The sequence below is a fragment of the Tenrec ecaudatus genome, chromosome 3, assembly GCF_050624435.1.
Source record: "Tenrec ecaudatus isolate mTenEca1 chromosome 3, mTenEca1.hap1, whole genome shotgun sequence".
Taxonomy (NCBI): domain Eukaryota; kingdom Metazoa; phylum Chordata; class Mammalia; order Afrosoricida; family Tenrecidae; genus Tenrec; species Tenrec ecaudatus.
This window is the reverse complement of record NC_134532.1, coordinates 128,693,573-128,701,621: the sequence shown is the minus strand read 5'-3', so window position 1 is coordinate 128,701,621 and position 8,049 is coordinate 128,693,573. Positions and strand designations below refer to the sequence as shown.

At 41.2% G+C, this 8,049-nt stretch overlaps 1 pseudogene; it reads left to right on the top strand.

Moving 5' to 3' along the window:
* The first annotated feature begins 4,442 nt into the window (after positions 1 to 4,442).
* LOC142443553 (glyceraldehyde-3-phosphate dehydrogenase-like) lies at positions 4,443 to 5,524 on the top strand (annotated as a pseudogene).
* Positions 5,525 to 8,049: the final 2,525 nt, after the last annotated feature.

Genomic DNA, 8,049 nt, shown 5'->3' with positions numbered 1-8,049 from the left:
AAAGGTGACCCAACAGAACATTCAAATTATAAAACAATATCATTGATATTACATGCAAGTAAAATTTTGCTGAAGATCATCCAACACTAATTGTGGCAGTATATTTATAGAAAACTGCCAGAGATTCAGAAGAATACATGGAACAAGGGATTTCATTGTTGATATCAGATGGATCTTGGTTGAAAGTAGAGAATACTAGAATGCTGTTTACCTGTGTTTTATTAACAATGTGAAGGCATTCAATGGTGTTTTATCGCCTATGCAAAGACCAGAATAAACTATGGATAACCTTGAGAAGAGGAGGAAGTTCGGAACACTTCATTCTGCTCATTCGGAACTTGTTCATGGATCAAGAAGCAGCTGTTATCAGAACAAGAAAATAGTGCATGACTGAAAATCAGGACAGGTGATCATCAGGGTTATACCCTCTTACCATACTTATTCAGTCTGTATGCTGACCAAGTCACCCGATAAGCTGGATTATATGAAGAAGAATGTGGCATCAGGATTGGAGGAAGGCTCATTAGTCATCTTCATTATGCAGATGACACAACGTTGCATGCTGAAAGTGAGGAGAACTTGAAGATCTTGCTGAGGAAGAGCAAGGATTGCAGCCTTCAGTATGAGTTACAACTCAGTGTCAAGAAGAACAAAATCCTCATAATTGGACCAATAGGTAACATCAAGATAAATAGAGAAAAAGTTAAAGTTGTCAAGGATTTTGTCGTGCTTGGATCCATAATCAATGTTCATGGAAGCAGCAATCAAGAGACCCAAAGATGAGTTGCACTTGGCAAACCTACTTCACAAGACCTCTTTAGAATATTGAAAACCAAAGATGTTACTTTGAGGACTAAGGTGAGTCTTACCCAAGTCATGGCATTTACCATTGCCTCACATGTATGCAAAAGTTAGATAGTGAAGAAAGAATACTCAATTCATTTGAATTTGAGATCTTGGGAAGAACCTTAAAAGAGTGTCGGGTTGACAAAAGGACAAACCAATCTACCTTGGAAGATGGAAGGCCGGAGTGTTCCTTAGAGGCAAGGATTGCAAGACCTTGTCTTGCCTACTTTGGACATATTGTCAGGAGAGCGCAGACCCGGAGAAAGACATCATGCTTGGTAAAGTGAAGGGGCAGGGAAATGAGGAAGGTCCTCAAGAAGATGGATTGACACAGAGGCTGCAACAATGGGCTCATTCATAAGAATGATTGCGATGACGGTGCAGGACAAAGCAGTGTTTCCTTCTGTTGTGCAGAGTTGCTATTTGTCAGAACCTACTCGATGACACCTAACAACAGCAACAGCAACAACAACAACAGGTTTTATGACCACTTGGATGGGACGCAATTCTCCAAAGTATGATCTTACGTAGTGTGGTCAACTCCATGACAGGATCTTCTGTGAAGCAGCCAAGCAATTAAGGAGAGAATACACCTCCTTAATCTTGTCACAGCCTTGATATGATTGAGAGGTTTCATCCAGTGTGTGGCCCACTCTTAGTATAAACTGACAATGTGTGGAAGTTACCTGCTGCATCTGGTTCTCCTACCCATCTCAAGAGCCAACAGCAGACTGCAACTAGGTTTCATTCAGATTCGTTGAGCTTGACTGCCACCAGCCTGTGGTCTTCCTGCCTCAGCTTCCTGCTTTCTATTTGTCAATCATTTCAGGTATGAGAGTCAGAAGAAGCCTTCATTTGTTCCATAGACTTGAATCAGACTAGATTTTCCCCTTTACAACTGTGTGAGATATTTCTTGATGTAAGTCTCTTTCAATATATACACACATAAAAGCATAACTAGTTTTGCTTTTCCAGAGAACTCTAACATACAAGCTTTCTATGATTTTTGTAACAGTTCTTTTCGACTTATATGTTGTTCTTAGGTGCCATTGAGTCGGTTATGATCCATAATGAACTTATGCACAACAGAATGAAACACTACTCAGTCCTGCACCATCCTCACAATTGTTCTTGTGCATGAGCCTGTTGTGACAGCACAGTGTCAATCCAGCTCCTCAAGAGCCTTCCTCTGTGTTGCCGCCCCTCTACTTTCCCAAACATGATGTCCTTCTCCAGGGACTCGTCTCTTGACAGCATGTCCAAAGGATTTTTATTCCTTATTCCGCATCCTCTTTTGAATCCAGCCTGAACCCCTGAAACTCCCTGCCAATGTACTATTACAACTGGTGTTGATCATTGGTAAAATAGTTATTTTGACTTATGCACGTATATAGAATATCTGTGTACAGAAATATAGGAAACATAAATCAAAGAATTAATGCTCTAAACAGAGAGGTATACTTTGTTCCTCAAGTGAAAGACGCAATGTGAGAGGTCTTCAAAAAGTTCATGGGAAGAAAAAGTCCATTACTTTCATGAAATTAAAATGTAATTAAAATTATATTGACATATAATTCACATATCATACTATTCAATGATTTAAACATCTTGGAAATAGTTGTGCAATTATCACCACAATCTATTTTAGAATATTTCTCTCATTCTAGTACTTATTATTAGCTCTCCACTTCCCCTCAACCTCCATCTCTATAGATTTACCTATCCTCAATTTCATAAAAGGAAAATCATACTAAAGGAAATAAAAAACAACCTCAAAACAGAACAACCAGAAGAAACTAACAAAAAAAAAACACAGAAACCCCTCGATCCAAAGGAATGAAGAAAATAATTTTTAAAAAGAATAAATTTTTGATGAGTCAAAAGGGAAAACAAATGATAAAGTGTTAAATATTTTCCACAAACTTTGAATAGTTGCAATTAACATGTGGGTATACTGTAAATTAATAGATTTTCACTAGGTGTTCTGTAGATTTCACATAACACCAGTAGGAATTCATAAGATAACTTTATACATGTAGAACACTTCATATGACTTTCTATGAAAAGGCAAAGGAACTGTTGTTGCTAGGTGCTGTTGATTCCGTTACAAGTCACAGCAGTCCGATCTGCCAGGGAGCACCGCCAGCTCCTGCCCCCTTAGCCGGATGCTTCCTGTGTTAGGAGGCCATCGCTGAAACCACGACATCATTCTTGCTCCTGCTCCTGCTTTGCTGACCTTCTGCTTGACCAAGTGTGATGTTCTTCTCCAGGAAATGGCCCTCCTGATAACATGCCCAAGGCAAACAGACTAACTCTCGCCACATTCACTTCCTGGCTGCACTTCGTCTGATACAGATTCGTTTATTGTCCGGCAGTCCAGAGTACATTCAATACTCTTCTCCGACACGATCATTAAAATGCGCGAATCCTCCTTTGACTTTCCTTATTCATTGCCCAGCTTTCATATGCAAATAAGGGGACTGAAAATATCATGGCTTGAGTCATGTGCACATTAGTCTTCAAAGTGACATCTTTTCTTTTGAATGCTTTAAAGATACCTTTCGTAGCTAATGTTCCCTGTGCAATGTGTCATTTGATTTCTTGACAGATGTATCCGTGGATGTTGACTGTGGATCCAATTAAAATGAGATATTTGATAACTTCAAATTTTCCTTCATCTATCATGCTGTGGTTTATGGACCCAGTTGCAAGCATTTTTGCTTTCTTCGTGTTGAGGTGTAGTCCATATTGATCTTCATCAGTAATTGCTTCAAATCCTCTTGACTTTCAGGAAGCAAAGTGGTGTCATCTTCATATTTTAGGTTGTTAATGAGTCTCCAATTCTTTTTCTTTTTTTTTTTGCATTTAAAAAAACATTTTATTAGGGGCTCATACAACTCTTATCACAATCCATACATATACATACATCAATTGTATAAAATCTGATGCCACATTAATCTGCATATAATACAATTTCTCGAATTACTTGCTTTTATCATATAGACTGAACCACCACTTGCCTCTTAGTTTGTCATCCTATGGTGACTTTCATGTTGCCGTAATGGTGAAAGCTATTTCAAATACCACCCAAAAGCACCAACAAGAGGGCAAGTTTCAGTAGAGCTTTCCAGCTAAGACACAGATACAGATAAGAGCTCGCGACACCTGCAACCCAGGAGCAGGAATGGGAGCAGCAACACCAGAAGGGTAGGGAGAAGTGCAGGTAGGGAGGAAGAAGGCGGAACCAATCACAATGATCAACACATAACCACACCCTCCCTCTTCCAGGGGGAATAACAACAGAAACCATGGGGGGAAGGGAGACAGTATTCGGTGTGAGATATGAAAATAATAATAATTTATAATCTCTCAAAGGGTCATGAGGGGGAGAAGGGAGGGAGGGGGAAAGAGGAGATGATATCAAGGGCTCAATAGAAAGTAATTGTCTAAAAAAGAATGATGGCCACATATGTACAAATGTGCCTGATACAACTGATGTATGGACTGTAATAAGAGATGTAGAGCCGGCTCTCTGCTCCTCCTCCTGCGACAGACAGCCTCCTCTCCCGTTCCCGCACAGTCAGCCGCATCCCCGAGACACGATGGTGAAGGTCGGAGTGAACGGATTCGGCCGCATCGGGCGCCTGGCCACCAGGGCTTCTTTCACTTCTGGCAAAGTGGAAATTGTTGCCATCAATGACCCTTTCATTGATCTGAACTGCATGGTCTACATGTTCCAGTATGATTCCACCCATGGCAAGTTCAACGGCACCGTCAAGGCTGAGAATGGGAAGCTTGTCGTCAATGCGAAGGCCATCTCCATCTTCCAGGAGCGAGATCCCGCCAACATCAAGTGGGGCGAGGCCGGTGCCGAGTATGTCGTGGAGTCCACCGGTGTCTTCACCATCATGGAGAAGGCCGGGGTTCACTTGAAGGGCGGTGCCAAAAGGGTGATCATCTCTGCCCTTTCTGCCGATGCCCCCATGTTTGTGATGGGTGTGAACCACGGGAAGTACGACAACTTCCTCAAGATGGTCAGCAATGCCTCCTGCACCACCAAGGGCTTAGCCCCCCTGGCCAAGGTCATCCATGACAATTCTGGCATCGTGGAAGGACTCATGACCACAGTCCACGCCATCACTGCCACCCAAAAGACCGTGGATGGCCCCTCTGGGAAACTCTGGCGTGATGGCCGTGGGGCTGCCCAGAACATCATCCCTGCATCTGCTGGTGCTGCCAAGGCTGTGGGCCAGGTTATCCCGGAGCTGAATGGGAAACTGACTGGCATGGCCTTCCGTGTCCCCACCCCCAATGTGTCAGTCGTGGATCTCATCTGCCGTCTAGAGAAAGCTGCCAAGTACGATGACATCAAGAAGGTGGTGAAGCAGGCGTCCGATGGTCCCCTAAAGGGCATCCTGGGCTACACCGAGGACCAGGTTGTCTCCAGTGACTTCAACAGTGACACCCACTCTTCCACCTTTGATGCTGGGGCTGGCATTGCCCTCAACGACCACTTTGTCAAGCTCATTTCCTGGTATGACAATGAACTTGACTACAGCAACAGGGTGGTGGGCCTCATGGCCACATGGCCTCCAAGGAGTAAGAGCCCCCTGGACCAGCAGCCCCAGCAACAGCACTAGAGGAAGAGAGGCCCTCAGCTGCTGGGGAGTCTCTGCCCCCAATTCAATCCCCCAACACACTGAGAATATAACATCGGAACCCCCTGAAGGAAGGGGAGGGGCTTAGAGAGCCCGACCTTGTTATGCACCATCAATAAAGCACACTGTACCTAAAAAAAAGTAAAATAAAAAAAAGAGATGTAGAGCCCTCAATAATGATCAAGAAAAAAAAAAAGATTGATTACGAAGAAGGATGGCTGCCTACGTCTGAGAAAACCTTATGAGCAGCAGTGGGAACATTATATATGCGGTCCTGGGAGATAAGGCCTGCAGGCTGGAAGGGAGTCAAAATACAATGGGGAAAAGCTGCCCCTTCTAAGGAAAGTCAACCTTAGTATCAAGTTTTTGGGTCCTTCACCAGCTGATGAAATAGCACACAAATGAGAATAACCAGTTGCAAATGTCCATTAATAATTGGAACATAGAATGTACAAAGTCTACATCTTGGAAATTGGAAGTTAAAGTAGAATGTATAAAGACAGATCATTCAAGCCTTAATGAGAAGAAATGGACTGGTATTTGTCATTTTGAATCATATAATTTTCTCTTCTGGCAATGAAAAGGTCAGGAGAAATTGCACTGCCTTTATTTTCAAAAAGGACATTTCAAGATCTATATTCAAGTACAAGGCTGCATGGTGTAAGACATTATCTATATGCCTATAGATAATATCAAATTATTATGTATAACAAAACCAGCGAATACAACTATTTTTCAAATTTGTGCACCAAACACTAACGTCATTGGTGAAGAAATTGGAGGGTTCTACCAACTTCTTCCGTCTTGAGTTTATTAAACAAAATGCATTGAGAGTTACCAGTGATTGGAATTCTAGAATTGGAAGCAAAGAGGAAAGATCAGGAAGAAATTGAAAACTATGGTCTTGGTTGTAAGATCAATAACTTCTTCATTGCAAATATCTTTTTCAACAACATAAACAGTATTTATACACATAGACTTCACCAGATGGAATACTCAGGAAATCTGTAGGAAAAACTATGGAGAAACTCAATATCATCAGTGACAATAAGGCCAAAGGCAGACTGTGGAACAAAGCATCAATTGCTCAAATGTAGGTTCAGGTTGAAGATGAAGAACATTAAAACAAATCCAAAATATGACCTTGGGATCTCCCATCTCAATTTTGAGATAATATCAAGACCATATTTGGCACACTGAACAGTAATGACAGAACACCAGATTAGTCAGCAAGTCCAACACCCTCAAGAAGAAAACTAAAGGTCATCAGTGATTGTGATGATGGGTATAGAAATGGATTGTCTTATGTTCTGCCCTCCATAGACTCACTACAACTCTGAACCTACACTATAGCATCCAAACACAACAGCACATGTAAGTACCATTTTATGTAGCTTAAAAATGTATTTGCAATGAATAAGTTGTTGCTTTTGCAAAATTATATCATGTGATCCTTCACATTGTTTCTGCCATCAGGCCCATATTTTCCAACTATTGATAATTTTTTCTTTTGTTTCCACCTTTTGCATTCCTATCACTGTTGTTGTTGTTAGATATCACTCATAAATTACAACTCATAGCTACCATATGTACAACAGAATGAAGCACTTTCAGGTCATAAGCCATCCCCACAATTATTGTTATGTTTGAGCCTATTGTTGCAGCCACTGTTATCCACAATGGATGCTGCAATCCACGATCTTCAACAACAAGAGTTTTAAGACTTCTTGCCTTCAACAAGCAAGGCTGTGTCATCTGCATATCGAAGGCAGTTAATAAGTCTTTCTGTAATCCTGATGCCACATTATTCCTCTTATGGCCCAGATTCTCAAATTATTTGATCAGCATATAGACTGAATAATTATAATGAGAAGATACAGCCATGACACCTTTCTTGATTTTCAACCACACATTATTATTTTGTTCTGTGTAACAGGTTCCACATGAGCACCACGAAGTGTTCTGGAATTCCCATTCTTCTCAATGTTATGATTCACACAGTGGAATGTCTTTACCTGCTTGTAGCAATAATTTATTTAAAAGAATTAATACAAAACTAGTTGCAAGGAGATTAAAGATTTGCTGTCTTAATTAAGGCTCCATATTTTACTTCTTTGGGTTCTAATATAACAGACAAATTTATGATTAAAGGGGTTATTAAATTAATAAATTGTAATGCCAGTGAGAAACATTCAGGGAGTTGTTTATATCAGGACATGTTACAAAGTTACAGGTCTGCTAATAAATACCTTAAGGGGCATACCACTCTGCTGTAAATCTCAAACTGAAGGCGTTCAGCTCAATTCCTTGGGTCAGCAAACCCAATCCCAGAGGCACCACAATCAGTAAGTCTCAAATCTCAGTCCAAAGAACCCACTTCCATGGATTGGTCAGCAAATCCAACTCCCCAATTAAGTGCTTAGAGGCACCCCACTCCACACACCAGTCTTCTGCACAAAAGCACTCATTGATTTTGATGGATTTTGCTCTGTGGATTTTGATGCCTGTTTCATGCTCGTGCTCTGGTTCTGCTGTTGTTTCTCTG